Source organism: Diceros bicornis, chromosome 32 (assembly GCF_020826845.1).
Source record: "Diceros bicornis minor isolate mBicDic1 chromosome 32, mDicBic1.mat.cur, whole genome shotgun sequence".
NCBI lineage: Eukaryota > Metazoa > Chordata > Mammalia > Perissodactyla > Rhinocerotidae > Diceros > Diceros bicornis.
The window spans coordinates 26391327-26415785 of NC_080771.1; the positions used below are offsets into that span (position 1 = coordinate 26391327).

Here is a 24459-nt window from a genome sequence, read left to right on the forward strand (position 1 = left end):
CCCTTCCTGTTCCTCCCCTATAGCTCCTGGCTGACCTCCTTATCCTCTGTCCCTAAATTCCACAGTACAGATTGTCAAAAATTCATGGAGAAAAACATGGATTTTAGAGTTAAAGGAAAACACAAAATACTCACTCCGATGGACAGACTCTAGGGCATTCCCCATGATTCCTGCCCTTGCATATGTTCACACCTGTATAATCCTCCTCTTGAGTGTGGATGGGACCTGTGACTTCGTTCTGGCCAATAGAATATGGAAAAGGTGAAGACATTATTGCAGACGTAATTAAGGTGTCAAATCAGTTGATTTCAAGTTAATCAGAAAGGAAATGTTTCTGGGTAGTCCTGGCTTAATCAGATAAAAGGCCCTTAAAAGAGGAACTGAGCTCTCCTGAGATGAGAAACTCTCTCTCCATTGCTGTTTTGAATAATTAAGCTGCCATATTGTGATAGGGCCTATGGAGAGGACCATGTAGCAAGGAACCATGGGTGGCTTCTAGAAGCTGAGAATGACCGGTTGACAGAAAAAAACCAAAAATCTCAGTCCCACAGCTGCAAGAGATGAATTATGCCAACATCCTGACAGTGTTTGAAAGTAGATCTTTCTCCATTTAAGTCTCTGATGAGACCACAGTCCTGGATGACACCTGCACTCTAGCCTGGTGAGATCCTGAAGCAGAGAACCCAGGTAAGTTGTAGCTGGACTTCTGACCTTTGGAAACCATAAGATAATAAATGAGTGTAATTTTAAACTGCTAACTTTGTGCTAGTGGGTTATGCAGCACAGAAAGCTAACATGCTTGCCAATTTTAGCTGGACTGAATTTTGATCCAAAAATATCTCCGTGGTCTGAAATGATCAAAATACCAAATACTGGTCAAAAAATGATAGACTAGAAATTTGTTTTCTCACAGTTATGGAGGCTATAAGTCCAACATCAAGGTTCTGGTCAATTTGGTCTTAGGTGAGGGCTCTCTTCCTGGCTTGCAGACAGCTGCCTTCTTGTGATGTCCTCATATGGCCTTACCTCCGTGCATGTGCACAGAGACTGAGGAGTGAGCTCTCTGGTGTCTCTTCTTATAAGGATATTAATCCTATCAGATCAGGGCCCCACCCTTATGACCTTATTTAACCTTAATTATTTCCTTACTCCAAATACAGCCACATGGGAGGTTAGGGCTTCAATATACGATTTTGGGGGAGACATACATTCAGTGCATAACAGTACTTTTTCACATAGGATTTCATGCACTTCACAAATGGTATATAATATAGAAATCTATAGTATACAAAAAAGCTTTTACAACATAAGCAAAATGATGACCAGAACAATAGAAAATGTGGCAGAGGAATCCCCAACATTATCTGAAAAGATCATTTGATGTCCCTAATAATAACTGTAGATGAAAACCGTGACATTGATTTTGCCTATCAAATTTGCAAAGATTAAAGTAGTTAAAGATTCTCAGTGATGACAAAATGTGGGGAAAAAATCATACATGTTGCTGATTTGACAATTTCTCAAAATTTAAAATGTACATATAGAGTGAGCATATAGAAAGATGTCTAATATTGTTGGTGGTAGCAACATATTGGACTCATCTAAATGCTCCATTAAGAGAACAGTAGTTAAATAAATTACTATGGATGTCACTCTAGCAATTTGAAAAAAAGCAGGTAGACCTACTTTTATTGATTTTAAAATAAGGCCATTATATAGCATTAAGTGAAAAAAAAGTTCGTTGCAAGTTATTTCTTGTAGTGCATTACTATGATACCGTTTTTACAAATCCGCTTAGCATTGTGGACACATATCACTGACAACAGTAACGGTAACTGGATACTGAGATTTTGGAATGATTTTTATTTTTATTTTTTGAAATTGTGTTGTTTGATTTTTTATTAATGAAACCTTTCCAACCATAACGTTTTTGTAAAAAGTAGACTGACTCATGTTTCATAAGAAGTTCTATACAATTAAAAAGAAAATATCCTGCGGCCAGCCCGGTGTTGTAGCGGTTAAGTGCGTGCTCTCCATTGCAGTGGCCCCGGGGTGTGGATCCCCGGGGCGCGCCGTCGCACTGCTTGTCAGGCCACGCTGTGGCGGCGTCCCATATAAAGTGGAGGAAGATGGGCATGGATGTTAGCCCAGGGCCAGTCTTCCTCAGCAAAAAGAGGAGGATCAGCGACACATGTTAGCCCAGGGCTAATCTTCCTCACAAAAAAAAAAAAAAAGAAAAAGAAAATATCCTTTTTTAAATATACAATTCTAGATTATTGTTTTGTGTTTAACCAGCTAAAAGGAAATTCATTACCCTTATAACTGTGCTAAAGCTTGCCAGTATAACTGTACTAGATGATTCAGCTTTTCTATTATTCATTTAGATGCAATACTTTTTCATTTTTAACAATATCTGTGCAGTTTGCAATTCATTCCAATTGGGTTTGGTGAGTTATGTTCTATTGCCCTTCTTCTTTACAAAAGAGGAATACAAACTTTAAGAGTGGTTGCTCTGCTGAAATTAAACAAATCAGTCATCTTTTGCAAGTGGCCCTCCAAAAAGTCAATGTTATTTTGGTAATTCTATACTGGATTCTGTTACAGAGCTGCAATTCTCTCACATGTAGAGTAGTTCTGTCTGTTTGATTATGCAGATAAGACCTAAATAACGTCCCTTCTCTCATCTTACCCATTATTCTTTTATCAGTGCATTCTTCTATTACTTCATTAAGAAAGAAATTATACCGTGATTATATTTAATGAACATGTTCCAATCACTACGTATGCAGTCACTGTGAATTTTATACCCAATCAATCCTTTCTTTTCCATTCCTTTTTCTGTAAGGTCTGTCTCCTTTTATAGGGTATAAAAGGATATAAAAATCACTATCTAATGTTCATTACTACAAAATAATGTATTTATCTGGCTCAAAAGGGAAATCCTAAAAAGGTCATATGTTACTGGTCTTAAGTAGACATGATTTATGGTATGACGGTACTCTTTAAATGATTAGGAAAATATGATAAGATGGCATCCTTTAAATGATTGAGTTTGGGAAAACGACTCGATCCAGCAATTATAAATATAAACCTCCATACTAAGTATGAAATACACGCTTGAGTCGTGCTGATATAGCACGGTATCATATCTTCTTCCTTCTTGATGATGAAATGTTCTCAGTTTTGCCTGGCTCCTGATCCCTGTTCAATGATCTGCTGTGCAAGGATACAAATGACCGGCAAATTCAGTTTGAGATACACAAGTTTTGTCCAAAGGTCGCAGGAAATAGAAATAGACATGATGTTTGAGGCAATTGCCTAACTAAGGCACCAACACATTATTCCTTTAAAAATATCAATACTGATGCCTATATTGATGAAATCGGTCGTCGTCTTTGCTGCCTGAGAAAACAACTTACGTAGGACATAGTTAAGGAAAAAAAGAAGATAGTTGAAGGTGGAATTTAATCTTATGGCTACAGTCAATGTTTATTTTCCCTGATCTCTTTCACATTATTAATTATATTTTCAAGTGGTAAAATATGTGAGGCTCCTTGAAAATGAGCTCCAGTAGAATTTTCACTAAGTTACCAATATCCTGTCCTAGTAACAAGCCTCAACAATGAGGAATAATGCCTGTGCATCTCTCATCTTTTCTGTCTAGTTCTTGAATGCAATTCACACTGCTACGTATCTTTATAAAGTAGCCTGAGACACAAGCCCATTTACTAAAATTGTTGAGATAAATGGGATTGCTTTGCCTAAGTTTCCATACTGGATTTTTAAAAATAAAACATTGCATTTTTTCGGCAATAAAACTAAACTTTGAAAATAGCTATTCTTTTTCCTATGGCACCTAATTTCACATAACAGTACATGTTGTTGAAATTTGGTATCTAGCTGAGTAGAAATTGATGTTGCCCTAATTTGGATCCATCATTCCACATCCAATAATATTTTATAATATTATCTCTGCTCTGAGAGCACTAAGATTTATCAAATCCTCCCAGAGAAGGGATGTGTGACCTTGCTTACTATGTCTTTCTTTGAGAGTCTGTAAACAAAATGACATGATGTGTGTAGTAAACCACTCCATAAGAATATCAATGTGTAAAGTTGATTAGTAATAATAGTAAAAACATAGAAGTATACATTAATAAGATTATGATGGAGAACTTTTAAGGTCCAAAAGGTGTATTTTGCATTTACTAACTTAGTCTCATTGATGATGAGTTTTAGGATCGTATCGTCAGGATCCTTAAATTCAATACTTGTTCATTCATCCATCTATTTACTGATTCAGATATTTACTGAACATTAATTATGTATCTGACATCATGCTCAGCCCAATGGGCACAAAGATAAATAGGAGACCACAACTGCCCTCAGGAGCTCACAGAACTGGGGGCAACCATCATGGAATCTGAGGGCTTTAATGAAGTCAGGCAAGTACAATCATAGGAATGCATATGGGGTATTAGTGGAGAACTGAGAAGCATGAACCAACCTGGGGCCGGTCTTTCCCAGAAGTAGCCACAGATAACCTGAGACTTAAAGGCTCAGTGAAAGAGAGTCAGTAGAAGGGACAGGGAGACTTCTTAGCCGAGGAGGTTACGGAGGGGAAATAGCCTGGGGCTAGGGATGAGCGGAAAGGGAAACAGGCAGTCAAGTCTCCCAGAACAGGAGGTAGGAGAAAAGGAAGAGGATGCTGGTAAGATAAAGGGGAGCCAAAGTCCTGAGCATGAAGCCATGGCTTCAGTGTGTTCTCAGTGTATGCAAAAATGAATTGTGTCCTAAGAGAATGCATTCATTCCGAGAATTCCCCTTGCCTAAGAAAAAACAGTGTTTTTGACACCAGCATTCTAGTTACTTCCTTTTGAAAACATATCTTTTTCTGGAGACTATTCAACCTGTTCAAGATAAAAGCTGAGTTGATCCAAGCGTCAAATTCTCTGTCACTGCTGGTCCTCTCCGCTCTCTCTGGGTTCCTTGGTACCAGAGAAGAACTAACAATAAACTTCAGCAAGCGACCTACAAAGAATTATAAAGAATTCTCTCTGTGTGTAAGGACAGTCGCAAAAAGGGAAATGAGGTGAAATGGGTTGGGAAGACCGGAAGCAAGGGATGCCCAAGAAGGAAGCCGTGATCTGCAATGTTTTCCTGCTGAGAGGACAGAGAGAGGACCAGAGGAGGGAGAAGAGGAGAAAGACCTTGATTGGGAGGATGGCATGTTTTCCCTGAGGGAAGTTATAATAGAATGATAAGAATGATACACAGATAAAAATTCCGTTTGAGGTAACGTAGAGGAATGAATGGTGGTGTAGTAGTTAAAGACAGTGCGTAATATCTAAGGCATTTGATGGTGAAGCGAAACACTGAGATGCTTGAGGAAGGCTGGTGTGTGCATATATATATTTTTTTCATAGGGCAGCATGTATGATTCTCAGTTTAAAGGACTTTTTTGGGTTTCATTTTGTTTTATTTAGGATCAGAGATGAATTCAAGCTTCTAAAATATTGTTATTACTTTGTACCTATACAACATATTCATAGTCAATGTTTTTCAGATATTTCAAGTCCTCCACATACCTTAGGTAAAGTCGTTCCGCAGCACAGCTCGAGTTTCAAAGAGGAGCTATCTCAGGTCAGCCGAGTGCTCAGTGAGGCACCTTCCTAGAGAGGCAAAGCATCTCCCTCTCACAGAGATTACAGACTTAGAAATAAACCTTAGGAAAATGTTCATAGGGAGGTGTTTATAAAAGAATCCTGAAAATGTTCTACTAAAGATGTATTTAGGTAAGAACACGGCAAACTCTCTGATATTCAATGTAAATATCCATTTTTCTCCTCTCTTATATGAGGGACAAAAGTGGGTGAAATGGAAGTAAACATCTTACTCTAGTTCATTGTTTTCTTTTACTATATTAAGTTTAATTCCCAGTTTTTTTATGATTTTTTATTACTTTTCCAATACAAAAATCACTTTATAAATAAGATCCGAACTTCAGGACACAGAGGAAAGCCAAGAAAAATAAAACAATTGTATCTTCTTACTCTCTGTGGCCTTGAAGTTCTCACTGCTTTAACGCCCTCTAAGTACATTTAGTATTGTTGAAAAACAAAATTCATCTGAGTAAACTTGAAAGATCTTATTGGCTTTATTCAGTGATTCATGAATCGGGCAGCAGCCAAGCTAGCAGATGGAAAGGAGCTGGGAAGAGCTGTACAAAATGGAAGCTTTTAAAGGCAGAAATGAGGTGGGACAGGAAAGTTATTAGCAAAAGAAAGGGTTGTTTCAGGAGAGGTCACCTTTCTTTGGGGGGGAAGGCAGGGATCTCAGGCAGACTGCCTCACTAGCGCTGACCGGGTCATTCCAGATTGACTGGTTAAAGGTCACGTTCTTGGGTGAGGCTGCAATTAGGTTAGGTAGTAAGTCTTGGTTTGGTGACATGGGCTTAGCACAAGTGACTCCATTTTAGGCCTGACGTCCGTTTTTAAACAGTGTTATTGCATATCAAGCCAAATAATATTGTCTGCCAATTATTACATTAAAAAGGAACCTTGTATTAACTTGGAAATGAAGTAATTTCTTTCTTTGAATGGGTAGAATTAAGTTGGAGGTGATTTTGATGTTATTGAGGAGGCCTTAATCACCCTATTTAAGCTGTTTATCTAAATCTTTTCATGAGAATGCCTAAGGGATGTCCCCCAACCCCCATTTCTATGCACTGGGAAAATATTAGATCTTAATAGCAAGCCATGCTGGTACAATTTCTACTAGGATCTTTTTTTAATCTGGAATTTAATTTAAGGATTTAATCTAATTTTCTCATGAATTGCTTATTTCTTTTCACAGTGCTGAAGTGTGGGCTGTCTCATTTAAGGAAACCTCCCAATTCTTTAGTACTGTGTGAATACATAAACCAACATTCAAATACAAATTAAAAAGGAGTTTCAGGTAACTGAGATTTTTGTCTTATCATATCACTTTTATTGAAGATAAAATGTAAGCCTGAAGAAAGCATATCCCATTTGCAAAGATATTTAGAAAAAATAATAATAATCTGGGAGTTACTGGGCACATATCATTTGCCAGGCATTGCTCAAATGATCTGTGTTCCTAATGTTATTTATTTCTCCCAGGAACCATATGAAATTGATACTAGTATTCTAGTATTATCACCCAAGGCACAGAGAGTTTAAGTAACTTAAATAAAGTCACACAGCTGGGGAGAATGGAGTCCAGAATCCATATTCAAGCAGTCTGACTTCGCAGCTATTGCTGATACTCAAAACATGCCCCTTGAATAACATATGTCATTGCTCAAAAATTGTTAGCAACAAGAATTGGGCTTTAAATGTAATATAAAATTGTGTAAATCAACAAAAATGGAGAAATAGCTGATTTCCTACTAGCTGTAATATTATACATAAACCTATCTCAAAATTTTATTTTAGTAGATTCAGTTCATATGTAAACTTTCTGATATTTTCTCTTGTATTTTCTTGAATATCGTAAGTATTGTTTCTTTACCCTAATTCAGATCATCAATAAAAATGCTGAACAGACCCGCAATGGACAGAGTCCCCTATCATAAAATGTAAATGTCACTCATGGTGGAAATCAATGCAGCAGCTTTGGCAAATGGTAGATAAATTAAAATGTAAAGTCATTAAAGAGTATTGAGTCCACATTTCATCATTTTGTCAGTTCAAATGAAAAGTTTTGCCAAATGTCTTGATAAAACTCAAATACCCACATGTTTCAGGAGTGAACTGTGAAAAGGGCCAAGGCAGCACTTCTGTCAGGCTACTAAAATCTCTGATACCCCACTTTTGCCCTGGGAGGATGTTCATAAGTATAGAAAAATGAATGCACCATAGAATCAAGGGATTTTTTGAAGGTTACTTTTTTTCCTTTGAGAGTAGGAGAGGAGGGGTGACCCTACTCATGACTTTCTGCTGTAAACCACAACATCCTGAAGCAGAAAGGCCAGTGGTCAGCGACACAGTGCGGATGACCGGGCTTTCCAGAAGTACACAGACGTTAATTTGGATCCTATCAGAAAAAAATGGTGCATTTTGTGTTGGAGAAACCTCAGCAGAGAAAACCAGTTGGTATATGCAGTATCATTCCCTAAACACATTCTTCACAGGAGATTTCAGGAGCTGAGCAAAGAAGCAAGAGAAACAAATTCCACAGGGGAGGATGCAGAAAAGAAACAGGTTCAAATAAACGCCAGCTCCAGTACAAGAAAAAGCTTTTGTGTAAATGGTGTATGTAGTTGGCCAAGATGCCAACACAGCGTGAGAATGCTGACCCAGCTAGCCTGAGTAAGTGTTTCTTCCAGCTCCTAAATGAAATTCCCAGCAGCATTGTATACCTGTAAATTGTTGTACTTTTCATTTAATTGCTCAGTGCATTTGTTTAGAAGTTTACCTAGATGGTCATTAAGTAATTCTTTAAAGAAAAATGATCTTTGTTTAGGATTCTGATTGAATTATTTGGTGGAAACAAAAATTATTTGGTGGAAAACTCTGTATATGGTGTTTCTAGTCTCCAAACTGATGTCCAAACCCAGGTGGTTGTTAAGAACTGAATCTGTCTTGTCTCACAGTTACGGTGGGATGAGTTAACCACAGAACATAAAATCTGTGCTCATAAAAGGAATCATTAGTGAGATATATGAGATTATTTTAATTTCAATTAGAAAATTTTCTCATACATATATTTTTCCTATTCTTTAATCATCTTGCTATCTCAAGCTAAAAAGACCAGTAGTAATAAGATTTTGTGCACACATATGCCCATACTCATGTGCACACACAAGTTTATTTTTGGATTTTTAAGATAAACATAATTTAAAAGACTATTGAAAACATTTCACAGACTGATAAAAAATATAAATATTTGAAAAAAATTTCCAAATGCTATTTAAAATATTATTCTTTAAATAACATGCTATATTTCCTTTCACTATCAGCATAAAGCTCAATGTCCATTAGAGAAAGAGATGGCAGCCTCTTAGTGACTTTGTGCTGAACCAAGCATTTCTTCATAGTGATATTTTATAGTTAATAATGTCCTCGTCCTCATTTTCTGAAATATACTTTATTAAGATGTCATAGATTTTCCAAAAAATGAGTTAAAACATCTTACCAATGTGATAGGACATCAGCAAATAAAGTAGCATACTATGAACTTCATGTTAGTACTGGCTCAGATTTATACCACACCTTTTGGTGACATGAAATTGCTTACATGTGCTTATTTTGTTGTAAGTCATAACGCAGAAGGTATTTGCCATGTTCAGTTGCTCATTTTTTCTTATCCTAATGTTGCCCTTGCTCCCCTTTATGTTTATGATAGATAGATACAGCCAAATTCAACATTGGTAAGACGTAGTGACACACGTAGTTTCATATATGACATATGTAGACATAGTGATATATGTAGTTTCATATGTGACATATGTGGACATAATGGTATATGTAGATTCTTTGCTCCTTAAAGGCTTTCCTAGTGCTCATTTTAACCTGATTTTAATCTGCAAAATGTATAGTAAAAATACAGGTTTCCTGCTTCAGGTGGACCCTAGAATAGATAAAATAGCTATCTCTTTGGATATTTCTTCTTTTCTTTGTGAAATATGTAAAACCTCACACCCATCAGAATGGTTGTAATTAATATGACAAGAAATAACAAGTGGTGGAGAAGATGCAAAGAAAAGGGAACCCTCATACACTGTTGGTGGGAATGCAATCTGGTGCAACCACTATGGAAGACAGTATGGAGAGTTCTCAAAAAATTAAAAATAGAAATACCATATGATCCAGCTATCCCATTACTGGGTATATATCCAAATAACATGAAATCAACAATTCCTAAAGATTTATGCACCTCAATGTTCGTTGCAGCATTATTCACAATAGCTAAGATGTGGAAGCAACCCAAGTGCCCATCAATGGATGAATGGATAAAGAAGATGTGGTATATATATATATACGATGGAATAGTACTCAGCTATAAAAAAAGACAAAATTGTGCCATTTGTGACAACATGGATGGACTTCGAGGGTATTATGCTAAGCAAAATAAGTCAGAGTAAGACAAATACTGTATGATTTCACTCATATGTGGAAGATCAACAAACACATAGATAAGGAGAACAGATTAGTGGTTACCAGAGGGAGAGGGGTAGGGGGAGTGCAAAAGGGGTAAAGGGGCACATATGTATGGTGATGGATGAAAACTAGACTATTGGTTGTGAACATGATGCAGTCTATACAGAAACTGATATATAATAAAAGTACACTTGAAATTTACACAATGTTATAAGCCAATATTACCTCAATAAAATAATTAAACAAAAAAAAGAATCTACATACGCACAGCGTCCCTCCTGTAGGATCTGGGGTATCTAGTAGAGGAGAGGGGGCGGCACCATTGGGTTGATCTTAGTGACATGCAGAAATCTGCAAACTTTTTTCCTGTGTCTTTGCCGCAGAGGATATGGCCATCGTTGCACTGTTCATTTTAAACACCAACTGGAAGAGGCTTCCATTGCTCATTTGGCACCAACCTGAATCACTCTGCAGCATCTTGATACCCGAGAGTGCAAACACTTTGGAGTTCATCCACCTGGATTCAATGAGCCAAGTGTGTGACCTTAGATGAGCAGGTAAACCTCACTAAATCTGTTCTTCTGCTGGTTGGTGTGATCGTAATCACATTCACTCTTACCTGTATTGTCATTAGGTAATTATACAGAGTACTTAGCATAGGGTCTGCATTTTATTATAAAATTAGCCAATTTTTTGATCTTATTTAAAAGCTGGGCATCTACAGTGATTACTCCAATTCTTTTCTCTACCCTAGGGATGCTGTCACGTCTTCCTTATCAGAGTACTTCCCAGGTTCAGTACAACAGGGGAAAACAGAGCTGAACTTTTGTCAAAGAATTTTATGTGTTTTCCTTATTTTATGCAATCATTCAGCATACAGAACCTAATAGGACTCACGCCGTAGTATGATGGTCATTGAGATACGTCCTTGTTTGGTCAGTCAGACCATCCTCAGGTTAAAGATTTTATTGAAACACATGAGAGAAGAAATGTATTACACAGAAAATATTATTTTCTATCAAGGAAAAATAAAGTCAGCATGTGCAAGACTATAAATTTGGACAGAAATAGCTGCCATCATTTTTCCCCCCTACTTGCTTTTAGCGGGGTGGCTGGGGGGCATGGAGCTTAATATTCTGATTCATTACTTCAGAAGTAGGCCTCTGAATTTGAAATGTCTACTTGGAGATATTTTAATAAATAAAAATTTCAAAACAGGTTGAAATCTGATGAATCTCAGAATGTGTCATGATAATAATAACCATCACGCAGTATCCACCCATTTTCCTTTAAGAACAATAACAATTGAATATAGAAACTCTACACTGGTACATTTCAGTAACTAACTGCCTGAATTTTTAATGTGGATAATCTGCATTTCCAATGCTGACTACAGCTGCATTTTGCCACACTGCTGTCTCCAAAGTGGGTCTGATGTGACAGTTTGAATCCTGCAGATCAGGTGGATGGACCATTGAATCACTGTGAGCAAATCATGAGAAGATGGCTCTCTGGAACCATGTTGGGTTTTATCTTTGGGAAATTTAGGTTTAAGACCACCTTGAAATTTATGTTTTAAATTCCTAGATTTATAATAACATATAAGAGAGAAAAAAATTACCATTTTATGTCCTCCTTTAGGAATTTTTGTATATTATGTGCCTAAAATTAGCTGTTAGATCACATAAAGCATTACATTAACTTTATTCATTTACTAAGACATTACGTCCATATTTTAACCTATTCTCATGGCGTACAGTGTTAACCAGAGGACGGTCCTTCCATAACACTTTGGAGGAAGTGCTGTCTCTATAGCAGGTACTTCTACAGACACCTGGGTTGGCTCCATGACCCCCCACAGGAAGATGTCTTGCTGAAGAGAATTGGGGCTCAATCAGAGCTGTTAGATTGTGCAAGACTACAGGGTCTCAACTAATGCATTGAAATGGCATGGCATGGCATGAAAGAACACCTAAATTGAAACATATGACCAAAGTAGTATGAAATAAAATCAATAAAATCAATCAGGAAATCACAAAGCATATGTTCTGGGCTATGAAGCAGAACATTTTCCCTCAGTTGTAGAGAAATTGTCAGTAAGTGGCCCAGATTAAGAATAAAGTGAACAAGAGCCAGCAGTTCACACATATGTTGTGAAAGGATGGCTTGGAATTCCTTCTCAGTATTCAACACTTTACAATGTATCCTAGAGATAATATACTGAAGATAATATACTGAAGAGGAAAGAAGGAAATGCACGTTTATTGAGCAATTACGAAGAGTAAGTTTTGCACAAGACACCTTACATGATCCTCATGGCCACTCTCTGAGTTATAATTATTCACATTTACAGTTAAAGTAAACGAGGCTCAGAGACACAGAGTCATTGTGACACATCAGAGCCAGAGGCAGAATTCATAGCCAGGGCTCTTTAATTTATGATCCTGTGCTCATCCCAAAACACCAGGCTCCCTGAGAAGCACCCCTCTACATGTCAGCAGAAAGCAGCCAAGCTAAGAGATAAATGAAAAATAATTTGTGAATCTCACTGTTAGGATATGAAGGCACCCTTTTATTTAACAAATAACTCCTGGAAAGTCTCCACTCTCTTCGGATCTTATTTCCTTGGTCTCCTTTATCAGCTCCTTCCCTTGACACGTCTTTTATATGCTGGTGTTCCTTGTGATTCTGTCCTTAACCCTTACCATCATACTCTACACACTCTTCCTAGGCACTCTCATCCCCTTCCATGGATGCACTTATAGTAATTCTCTTAACCAGACTCTGCTTAACTAACGTGCTGACTTCACTGATGCTCATCACTCCTCGATGAAATATGTTCATTGATTCCCACAGGATGCTGAATCATTGCACTTGGCAGGCTGCATTTTCTACTTTTCCTCCCACTAAGAGAATTGTATGCTTATCTTGTTCAGTGGTTTTTGTTACCAAACCTGTTTAGACAAGTTGGACATGTTATTACTTTGTGTATTTTAGTTACATATTGTGCCAGTTGAAAGTAGACTCATAGAAAAATAGAATTATTTCTATAAAAATCACACTGAATGCATTGGAAAGGTTTGATAGAGAAAGTCATTTAAAAAATTTTCCTGCTGATTCAAAGGTAGAAGAGAGTAAGAAGGAAGAACAAAAATCTAGAATTCTGTACTCAGATATTTTTCCAAATGTTTTGATGTTCTTATTCCACTTTAAAAACTTGAAACCAGAAACAAATAATACATTGTGAGGAAAGTTTATACAAGAAGGATAATGGAAAACAAAGAGTAGCAAACCTATTCTAAACAATGAGAAAATTTTTTGTATTTTTTAAGTTAAAATAAAATGTTTAAAGTATATAACTATCTATACTTTTGGCTTTAGCTAACTTTTTCAATTCAACAAACAGGGAAACTGAGGAAAGTTAATGAAGTTTACAAAGAGGTGGGCACGGTTTGGGGAAATCAACAAGAATAATTCAGTGCCACAGACCTAGCAACAGTGAGGAATGCTTTTCCTCCTCCATACTTGAGGACAGTAGCTATATGGAAAGGAATTTGTCTTTTGGTGGAGGGCCAACTGAAGATGACCCAGCAGGGAGGTAGCCACAGAATAAAGCCACCAACCTCCTCTCCTCCTGCCTCTGCTCTCCAGCTAGTGCCACTATTGGAGAGATTTCTAGAAGATAGGTAACATAATCCATCACTTTTGTCTATTACATCCACTCTTGATTTTTACATAGGTGGAATGTTTGTGCAATCAACACAGTGAATTTACAAATCTGATTGCATAATGTAACATCTTGAAGAAATATCGATGAGAACATATCCCATCTGTACATCTAAAATATTAGCTATACCGTTGCTTTTCATATAAAGTAGCAAGCGAAAAGAAGGTGGGGGCAATTAATAAAACAACACAATAGCAACAAACATTATTGGTAAGGTCCCCATTTGTGTAGCTCATCACAAAGCCAAAGTCGCTAATCAGAACTTTATTCTTCTACCACTCTTTCTGAGTTTCACTTACTATTCACCACCACCTTGACTTAATGGCATTCTTTTCCTGGAGGGATGAGTCAAACCTTCATTCCTAAGAAAACTCCTGGATCTTTAGTGTTTCTGTTCTTCATTGAGTTACCTCAGTTTTTCATTGACCAGGACTATTGGACAATGGTGTACTAAGAGGCATCCCATTGAGTCCCCTGGATTCCACATATAGTTTTATTTGTATATACCCCTTCCCACCATTGTGTAGCAGCAAGTCAATTTCCCCTGGGTAATAAAATCAGTCTCCTTGGCCCCCTTCCCACCCTGTTCTTCTAGCACATGAGGACCTTAAAGTGACCAGAGACTTGCCTCATTATTCAACTCTATCAATCCCTGACTGTATTCTTTGGTGGAAACATTCTCCCTTGGACACTAGGACTTTCAAATTCCTTCAATCACAGTGTTGCCAGACAAAGAACCAAAAAATTCATTGAGTGTATTTATTGGTATAACAGTGATGGGGACACTCTTACCTACACCTCTTGGTTTTTGGACCCATAGATTCCTGCACAGTATGTTGACTGCTGGCTTTAGGCATATACCATATTCTGTTGTACTGTACTTGACCTTGCAAGGCATTGTATCTCAACTGGTTTTGGAGCCTGGAGCATGTGATAAGTCCAGTGATTTATGTGGGAGTGAGCCTGTTGTTGAACTTCCTTTGCTATAAAAGATGTCCCCCTGGTCTGAGGCAATCTTGTTTGGGATGAAAGGTAACGGACAAGTCATTCTATAAGTCTAGGGAGGATGAGAGATGGCTACCACTCTTCAACAGTTAAAATCATATCCTGGGCTGGGCTTGGTGTTCAGACTATAGGAGCTGAGGTGTTCCTTCAGTGCTGCCATCAACACTTTCTGGTTTTCTACTTGTTTTCTAAATTGCACAGTCTTGGTTTTCAATTGCTCTTTTTGTCTATGTATACTCTCTATAGCTCTCTGAAGTAGCCTGCTGACCCCATTTTCATTATTATTACTAATTCTTCAGTAGCAGCTAAGTGCCATGGTCACATGATCTCTCGCACTTTGCCTTCCACCTGCATCTCACCCCATGTCTTCACCAGGGAAAATCTGAACAATCACGATGCCACCTCATTCTATGGCTAAGCATTGTACTGCTTTCCCACAGCAAAGTGGCTTTCTGTGTACCCCTCAAAAACATGAGCACTCATTTTCAGAATCCCATTTGCAAGTTTGTTTCCTGGGACATTTCTGGTACCAGTTACTGTATCTGCCAAGGTTCTCACAAGGAACAAAAGACACACAAATGGGGTAATTGAGGAGAATTTGTTAAAGGGACTATTTATAGAAGTGTGGACAGTATTTAATGACATCCAGAAAGGATAGTGTATGATATAAGAGCAAGCAGTGTACGCATATTCATACATATATCATTTTTAAAAAATGAGCATTTTCAGCAGTTTTTGAGCTCTCCTTAAAATTACTGAAATAAAAATAACAACAAGTGCATACTTCAGCATACGTTGAGACATGGAGAAGAGGCTAAAATCAATGAAGCTTTCGTTCATATATAGAAAACAATATGGGTTGATTATTGATACATGATAAGAAATCTGTAAGAAAATATTTCATAGAATGCCTGGACTACTACAAAGAATGTTACAATTTTCTTCTGGATAATTATAACCAATTCATAGTTCCTTCTATATTTCTATATAAGACCTGTGTTTGGGTTGTGTTCTACATGTACGCATAGGAAAAATACTCTACATCTATTTCATAGTTTATAATTGTTTAACCAGAATATTTTTAAGTAGAATAGCATGAATAATTTGCCATCAGCAATAGCCTGTATTTTTGTAACTATGAAGACTATTCTTATTTCCTAATACAAATCATACTATAAGATGTTTTTAATGAGAATCATTCCCATAAAGCTCTTTGACAGAAACACACACACACACATTTTTTTCTGTTGCAAATCTTTCTCTATTTTGTATGTGGGCCACTGCCACAGCATGGCCACCGACCAGGGGTGTAGGTCCATGCCCGGGAAGCGAACCCAGGTTGCCGAAGCAGAGCACACCAAACTTAGCCACTAGGCTACCAGGGCTGCCCCCCCGGACACACATTTTTTTAACTACATGGATTATTCAAGTTGACTTGAAAATTTAAATTGTGAATTTGCTAATGGAAGACAGTCTTTGAAATAAGCAAACACACTAGTCATTGACTGCAATTTGACCAAACCAGGCTGTTTCAAAACTGTGAGATCAATCAGTTCCTTGAAAATTATTGCTAAATCTGATGTATAGAATTGCATTTTTAATTTTACAGAATTTAATTTCTTGGTTTGATTACTCTGCATTGCTCAGGTTATAAAAGCCACCTGATGAGTTATTTTTATTTATAGTGCTCCCATTCAAGGTGCCCATAATTATATTTCAGTGGAATGGAAATAAGCAATCATCTATTTCAGTACCTTTAATTTTTTTTGAAATTAAGCTATTGCCAAAGGTTAAAGAACTGTTTTTAAAGATAAAATATTATTTGCTAAGATGATAAATAAGGAAATATGCACATATGTGTATTACAAAATCATTACAAATGGATGAAGTTATAATTTCCATTTGGCAAAGTCAGTGAGTTTCAGAATCATTAAACATTTATTGAGTACCTTCTGTGTGCCATGCATTTTCACATGGCACCTTCATTTAGTGCTCAGAAATGTATAAATTTGGTGTTTTTAATAATACAAAAGAAAGTTTACTCTTATTTAGGAGGCATCTTGTGAATACTGTAACCATCAGGATACATAGAGATACGTTTCAGATTCTTTAACTGGCCTAGATGAACTTCATGGCCTCCCCACTCTGATCACTCCTCTAGGCACATCCCCTGTGGCAGCTATCCGGATCTTATTTCAGTGCCTCAAAACGCCTTGCTCTCTTTGGCTTCTGATCTTCTCCCTTGCTCATCCCTCTGCCTGTCTTCATCTCCATTCCTGCTCCTACATTGTCACCTTTCCAGTGAACCAAGTCCTAATCATCTTTCAGATGCCACCCTAAATGTCCCCTTATTCATTTAATGATGCCCAACAAGTATTTATTAAATATATTATCTAGTCCCACTTGACTAAGTTAGGTGATCTTGCTACATGTTCTTAAAGCCCCTTCAAATTGTATCACAGTAGTTATCAACTATTACCATAATTTCTTATTTAATGTACCTGTCTCTCTTGCAAGATACTTAGCTTAGAGAAGGCCAGGCAATGACTATGTTGTTTCTCCTTTAAATTCTGCCACCTATCACCAAGACTTCTCTGTAATAAATGCTCATAAACATTTGGGTAAATGAATCATTGAACAAATCAGACTCATCATGGATCACAAAATACTTTAATGAGTACTACAGAAGAAGCAAGGATACAAGTGGGGCAGAGCCCTCTGCTTGTTCTAAATAACACAGCATGTCTGGGCTTTAAACCCGGAGGAACAGCACAACTTGTGGAGACTGTCACAGATTTGTGAAGAAGCTGTGTCCTTATGAAATGTGAGCCTGGTGTGGCAAGTGGGGTCTTCAGAGGGAAAGACCTTAGCATTCTCTCTTCTAGAGTGTGCATATGCCACATCACTTCAAAGCTGATGCATCAAATGGTTTTCATGTTGAAAGAACTCCCAACAAATCATTAGCAGTCTGCACAGCCAGTTCATAGCGCAGCAGCTCAGGGGCTGCTGAGGATACTGTGCTTGGTTCACACAGTTGATCTTTCTGCCTGGAAGTCATGCCGCTCAGTGCTCAGAGGGAATATTTTTTACACTAATGAAATCAAGAATTATAGAGAGCCCTCAGGTCAGAAGTGACCCATGCAATGATGGAAACATAGCAATGAAAGATGTATATGTGAAAGAAATAATTGTCAATTTGGTAACTATAATGTCCCACTTGGTTTAAATGAGATTTTCCTTGCTCACTCAATCAGCGTGTGAACCAGCACTTCCGCGGCGAGCACCACCAGGCTGATCTGCCTTGTCTGACTGCACGTGGTTCTCCGAATTCTTAAACATTCTTTTTCCTTCCTGCCTCCCTCCCACTCCTCATTCCAAACGCTTTCGTCTTTAAATCCAGTTGTTTTGGTCAATATTATAAGAACAACAAGTCAGATCTTGTAGAATGTCAAATTTATTTATTTACAACAGACTTCATACAAGGTCTCTGAAGTCTGGGGGTGAAGGAGGAAACTGCTAATGACTTGTCAGAAGAACAGTTACTCAAATTAAATCGGGTTTTGTAAGTCTTATTGAAGGCGCCCCCATCAAGTGATGCTGAGTAAGGCATCGCTTTCTAGCAGAGGTGGTGGGCAGTGAGCACGTTGTAAGACTTATCTACAGTGAGGAGCTCAGGCAGAGAACCCCACCAAACATTTTCACTTCCTTATGAAAATCAACGATTGGTGCTTTGAGGAACAGAATACCAATTAGAACATTTGGGGCATGAAGATAATTTAGTGGATGAAGAAACAAAAATATCATCATCACTTCTGTTGCTTACAGCAAATTGTCAGGTGGTCCAGAGAATGAGAGAGCTGGTGAACTCTGCACATTCAGGAGCTCAGTTCCCCAAGGTGCAACAAGAAAACACGTTCATCATTGAAAGCAGGCGTAGCTTCTGGACATTTCGGCACTGATTTTTAAAAGTGTGGAAATAACTCTTGCTTTAATATAAATCAGAGCTGAAGGTGGGTAATAATGTTACTCCCTGATCTGGGTTGCCTTTGACTCCCAATTCTAAACTGTGTTACATTAGCTAGAAACATACAGATATCAAACCAAACATTTATTCACATACATTTCCTGACAGATATTAAGTCACTTTGTACTTTAGCTTTATGAATGACAATTCAAAGAGGTTTACAGGTGATTTAATCACTTTAGCCAGTTTTCATAAATGCGGTATGAGGAGGGATTTATATTGCCAAATTGGACAAGGCGCATTTTTGAGTTTGCATAGACTGTTCTGCAAATTGTTCTGTTTTCTTACTCTACACCCCAGGTTTCTCAACATAGAATCTCTATTGGATTTACTTTCTCTGAGTGGGAAACGATTGATGGAACTAAATGAAGGCTTCAGTGTAAAGGGTGAGCATGAGTGAGCAGAAACAGGCTGCAAAGTGCCTTGCCTTATCAGAAGCCCAAAATGATAAATCTATAATAATTAAAACAGTGTGATGCTGGCAAAAATAGATCAATGAAACAATTTACATAGTCCTTAAAGAGACTCAGAGGTGATGCATATAATATGAAAAGGAATTGATTATTCAAAAAACCATAGGGGTAATTAGCTATATAAGCAAGCACACACACCCCCCTCTTAGATTTTATTTATTTATTTATTTTTTGGTGAGGAAGATCAGCCCTGAGCTAACATCCGATGCTAATCCTTCTCTTTTTTGCTGAGGAAGGTTGGCCCTGGGCTAACAACACTGCCCATCTTCCTCTACTTTATAGGGGACGCTGCCACAGCATGGCTTGACAAACGGTGCATTGGTGTGCGCCCGGGACCGAACCTGCAAACCCTGGGCCGCTGAAGTGGAGTGTGTGCACTTAACTGCTACGCCACTGGGCTGGCCCCCACCCCTCTTAGATTTTTGTCAAACCTCACATGAAAAAATATTCTGATCTGTTTTATTTATTTATTTGTGAGGAAAATCAGCCCTGAGCTAACATCCATGCTAATCCTCCTCCTTTTTTGTTTTTTGCTGAGGAAGACCGGCTCTGAGCTAACATCTATTGCCAATCCTCCTCCTTTTTTTTTTTTTCTCCCCAAAGCCCCAGTAGATAGTTGTATGCCATAGTTGCACATCCTTCTAGCTGCTGTATGTGGGACACGGCCTCAGCATGGCCGGAGAAGCGGTGCGTCGGTGCGTGCCCGGGATCTGAACCCATGCTGCCAGTAGCAGAGTGCATGCACTTAACTGCTAAGCCACGGGGCTGGCCCTCTGATCTGTTTTAAAGTCTATATTTACATTCGTACTTAAATCATAAATGTCACAAAAAATCTATAAACATATTAGGCTAAGAAATAGATCAGGAAAGTATTTCTAATTTTTAAAAAATTCTCCAGAAGAAATAATATAATAAGCCCTAGTATACTTAGCCTCACAAAACATATCATCCGTACATCAAAGGCACTGTGAAAATAAAGATCAGATGACAAGCTAAGAAAAACATTTGCAACATTTATGACAGAATAATAGTTAATGGAGAGATATTTAAGATATACATAGGCCATACAAATCTTGAGAAAAAACCAGTAAAACCAAAATAAAATAAAGTAGGAAAATGATGTGGATGAATATTTTAAGGGAAATTAAATATTGATAATTACAAAACTTAAAAAAAGATAAATTAAACTTAAAAAATATAATTACAAAACTTAAAAAAAGATTAAAAAATAGATAAAAAAACATCAATTAAAAACCAAGCTATAATAAAAACTCAAAATCTTTCTGCAGATCGAGTGCATCTTCAGACACAAGAGCTGTTACCCTGGCTCCATCCTTGCCTACTCACCTGGTTTGATTGTGCCCGTCTATTGATGGCCACAGCTGCTGCTGGCTGTAACTCTAGTTAGCAACTTCCTCGGGTTTCAGGCAACGACTCGGCCGTTTCCCCCCATTGAAGATGTGGCATAGCTTTCTTATGTGGCTAGCCTCCGAGTACTGTGCTCTAGAGGCTGGTTGTCCTTAATATTTTCCCACATCTTTGTAAAGAGTATCTCAATTATCCTACTGAGTTTGGCATCAGTTTCCTGTTAGGATATATCAGGATAAATAGGAAAACCTTGTTTTTGTTGTTACGGGAACCTGACATTATCTTACGGGAATTATATTTTAGCTCATATTCCAATTTGAGTTCCTTCGCAAGCTTTATGTGCTTATCTATAAAGTTTTGAATGGATATTAATTTAAACATTAAATGAACAAAGAGATTAATTTTCCATTAAATCAATTTCTTTTTAATATGGACACTAGAAAAGAAGCTTTTACTATGCATTACTTACAGTTTGTCTTAATTTCATTTATTAAGATTTTAATCTAATAGTATTGCTAATTCAGAAAAAAAATTTTATCTTTAGAGTAAATTGAAATAAAGTAAAACTAAGCATTATTAACATGTATTTGGGAAATAAACTTTTATATAAATTTTTAACTTGTTCTCACTAACACCACCAAAAGAAACAGAAACATCCACTAAGCAAGTGGATGCGGTGACAATGACAGAGAAGAGCACCATTAAACTGGGAATTTTGTAAAAATACTTCAATGCAGCAAAAATGAACAGGAAAAATATGAAGCCAACGTATCAATTGAGGAAAATTCCGCCTGAAAAAATAATCATAAAACAGAAGTAAACTGTATAATAATAGTTAAAATGCAATTAAATATACTCATAAAAGCACTTAACAATATAAAAAAACACCTTGATTCATAAATTGAGAAACTGAGAATAGAAATGAACAACAACAACAACAAACAAAACCCAGGAAGAAAGAAAGTTGATTGAACAAAGGGAAGATGGAAGAAAAAAACCCAAAATGATGTCAGAAATAGATAATATATGATAAGATGTCCAGGGAAGAATAGCCTGAAATTAAATTTTAATTATGGGCATTGAAGAAAGGAGAACAGCAAATAAAAGAATAAAAGTGATTAAAAAAGGAGTAAAAAGGATAAAATGGAAAGTAGTGGAAATGAAAGACAGGAAAAGAAGGAATAACATTCATATAATTTTAGTTCCTGAAGAATAAAACAAAACAATGGAACAGAAATAATATTTAAAACTCAAATTTAAGAAAACTTTCCACACTCTTATACACACACACACACAAATGTTTTATATATGTATTATATGTACACACATATATGCATTATGTATATAATATACACATACATACACATGCGGGGAAACACTCATATCTTCTAAAGTCAGTATCATGTTATTTAATGAGAAACAGCAGTGATATTTCCACTAAGAACAAGGCAAGTATATGCACAATCTCTGCTACATTCAGCACTTTACTGCAAATATTAGCCAATGCAATTGATCAAGAGAAATGACTTAGAAACAAAAGAATAGGTAAAATAGGTAAAGAAGAAGTAAAACTATCTTTATTTGCAGCTGACATGAATGTATATCCAGAAAACTCCGAAGAATCTAAAGAATCAATGATGAAACTAACTTAAAAAAATCAGTAAGCTATCAGGACATATAATGAACATACAAAAATTAATAGAACCGGTTAGAAGACCAGTTGCGGAAAAGTCTGAAACATTTCTGAAAGACACAAAAGTAGACTTGAACAAATGGAAAAACATCCCCTGTTCTTAAGTAGGGTAATTCAACATTATAAAGATGTTATCACTGTCCAAGTTATTTTCTAAATTTTAACTCAGTACTCACTAAAAAGAAAAATAACAGTAATCGTTTTTCATGGAGTTAGACTAATTGACACTAAACTTGATATAGGAAAAAACCCCTAAGAATAGTAATGAAAACCTATGAGGGAGATAAACCCTTCCACATATTACTATAAATTCTCTGTAATTCATATAGTTTGGTACTGGTGCATGGATAGACAAATAGAATTTGGACTAGAATAGAAAGCCAAGAAATAGACCCAAACACATATGGAAATTTAGTATATGATAAAGGCAGCAGATAAACTTAGAACTGAGGCGACATTTACAAAAAGATACAATTAATTCCATAATAAATAGTGGAATGCATTATTCCCCAAAAATTTGAATCAAAAGAGCATAAGGAATAAATTATAATGTCACATACAATATAATTTAGAATAAAAATCACAAAGGAAAGAGAATGATGTTTCTTATTGATAAATGTTATGGGAAGTCAAGAAATAAACATTGGTATGTAACATTGTGCACTATAATATATGCATACATAAATTCAAGCATATATAAGTGAGATCAAGGAAAAGATTCTTCCTTATTGTAGAATGCTATGTAATAAAAGTAGAAGGAATAGCAGTGTTAAAAAAATCACCAGCTTGCAACCATCATACTTATAATTTAGAAAGTCAGATGAGAAACAGGATATTTACATGCTCTTAGAATATCTCCCCAAAAAGTGCTCATTAAATTACAAAGAGAAAAATACTATGTTTACAACAGGTGAGAAATCTGATAGCTATCACCCCAATCAGGTGGTCAAAGTTAGCATCACCAGTACAGAAAAAGCAACATCACGTGATTCATGGCAGAGCCACATCACTTCTATTGCGTTCCCGCAACAAATACGTAACCCTAAACTAATCATGAGAAAACATCAAAGTTGAGGGACGGTCTACAAAATAACTGGCCTAAATTTCTCCAAAAATGGCAATGACATGAAAGACAAAGAAAGGCTAAGGAATGTTTAAGATTACGGGTGAATAAAGAATCATGACAAATAAATGCAATGTGGGATTCTGGACTAGAGAAAAATTATCTAAAGAGCAGTACTGTGACAAATCGTGAAATCAGAACATGGACTGCATATTAATAATGTTTATTCAATGTTAAATTTCATGACTTTTATAATTTTCTGTGCTTATGTAAGAAAATATCTCTGTTTTTAGAAAATAAATATGGAAGTGTTTACAGGTAAAGGAGCCTGAAGTGTGCAAACTCTCAAACGGTTCAGAAAAAAAATTGTGTGTGTTTCTGTATGTTGTGCACATATGCACATAGAGAGAGACAGAGAAGAGGAAGAGATAGACACTAAGAGAAGGACAAAGAAATGAGGAAATATTAACAATTAGTGAATCTGGCTGAAGGGTATGTAGGGTGGCTAGATAAAATTCAGGGCACTCAGTTAAATTAGAATTTCAAATAAACAAAAAATATTTTTGTAGGATAAATATGTCTCAAATATTGCAGTGACATACTTCTTCTAAATAAATTATTTGTTGTTTATCTGAAACTCATGTTTAATTGAATGCCCTCTCTCTATTTATGCTAATTGACAACTCCACCTGCTACCTTTAATGTGGATAGTGATTTGCCTTTTTCTTTTTTTTTTTTTTGCTGAGGAAGATTTGCCGTAGGCTAACATCCGCTGCCAATCTTCCTCTTTTTTTTTTTGTTTGTGGGCCACTACCACAGCATGGCCAGTGACAGATGAGTGGTGTAGGTCTGAGCCCAGGAACTGAACCTGGGCTGCCGAAGCAGAGTGCACGGAACCTAACCACTAAGCCACCAGGGCTGGCCTGTGATTTACTTTTATAAACATGAAATATTAACTGATATAATAAACAATCTGTATAAT

General features: G+C 36.8%; 1 long non-coding RNA gene across 7 annotated transcripts in view; it reads left to right on the forward strand.

Moving 5' to 3' along the window:
* Nucleotides 1-24459, forward strand: part of LOC131396219 (uncharacterized) — a 122626-nt gene that overhangs the window by 85949 nt on the left and 12218 nt on the right. For 4 of the 7 annotated variants that reach the window (XR_009216446.1, XR_009216448.1, XR_009216445.1 and 1 more), the window contains 6 exons: nucleotides 6856-6957; nucleotides 8156-8333; nucleotides 9918-10104; nucleotides 10508-10681; nucleotides 18682-18866; nucleotides 19181-19486. This is a non-coding gene — a long non-coding RNA (uncharacterized LOC131396219). Of the gene's footprint in view, nucleotides 1-6855; nucleotides 6958-8155; nucleotides 8334-9917; nucleotides 10105-10507; nucleotides 10682-18681; nucleotides 18867-19180; nucleotides 19487-20642; nucleotides 21176-24459 lie in introns of those variants that run through there. The other 3 variants (XR_009216447.1, XR_009216449.1, XR_009216450.1) reach the window with 3 other exon arrangements.